Source organism: Wasmannia auropunctata, unplaced genomic scaffold, assembly GCF_000956235.1.
Source record: "Wasmannia auropunctata unplaced genomic scaffold, wasmannia.A_1.0 LD336053.1, whole genome shotgun sequence".
Taxonomy (NCBI): domain Eukaryota; kingdom Metazoa; phylum Arthropoda; class Insecta; order Hymenoptera; family Formicidae; genus Wasmannia; species Wasmannia auropunctata.
Genome location: NW_012026837.1, coordinates 6,449,746 through 6,450,622, shown reverse-complemented (window position 1 = coordinate 6,450,622; position 877 = coordinate 6,449,746).

Here is an 877-nt window from a genome sequence, read left to right as displayed (position 1 = left end):
CGCGCGAGGTCGCCCCATATCCGGGACTTGGCGGCGTGGAATCAGCTGGGCGCGTCCCTCGTCCTTGAATCCCGGGACGAGTTGGCTCTCTCGCCCCGGCAGCTCTCGGCGACGTCCCCGGGCCCTGGAGAAATCGCCGGCCGTATCGCCCTTCGCGGGCCTCAGCCACCGTGCTCGCCGTCCCGGTTGCGCCCCTGGCGGCTCGGGTATCCTTGCGCGCGTTCGCGCGCTCGATCACCTGCCCGCCGCGTGCCCGGTGCGTGTCCCCCTTGCTCCGGCGCCCGGTCGCCCGTACTCCAACTCCTTCTCGCTGTCGATGGCCTTGAGTCTTCCCGGCCAATGCTCCGTTGGTCCGGTGAGGTGCCGTGGTACATATAAGAGGTTCCAAACAAAATCAGTAACAGATACGCGATACTAATTCGGGCCTCCCGGAGATCTCGGTCTCGCTCTAAACAACGCGGCTGTCGGTCCGGCAAAAGGGGCGCGAACCCGCGCCTTGTGACGGCGGCGGGACGCTGCTCCGCTGCAGCGGACTGCGGCGTCACAATATATACACTGGTCCAAAAAATTAAAGGATCACCTGTTCTAGCCTCTAAAAATAGGCAAACTTCAAGATAGAGCAACTTCGTCAAAAATGATCATATCGAGATGTTCAAAAAAGCATTTTACAGCTTGAAATCTCTACTTTCCAAATCGGTACTTGAGAAAACGATCTAACTGATTTTTCATGGAATTACACGGATAGAAAGGGAGACCCGACGAATCTCAAAATTTTTTACGAACTTTGACAAGTTCCATGACGCGAATAAAAAATCGCATGCAAATGCAGTTTACAGCTTTCGAAAGAGTACTGAGTCGACAAGGCACACAGGGGATA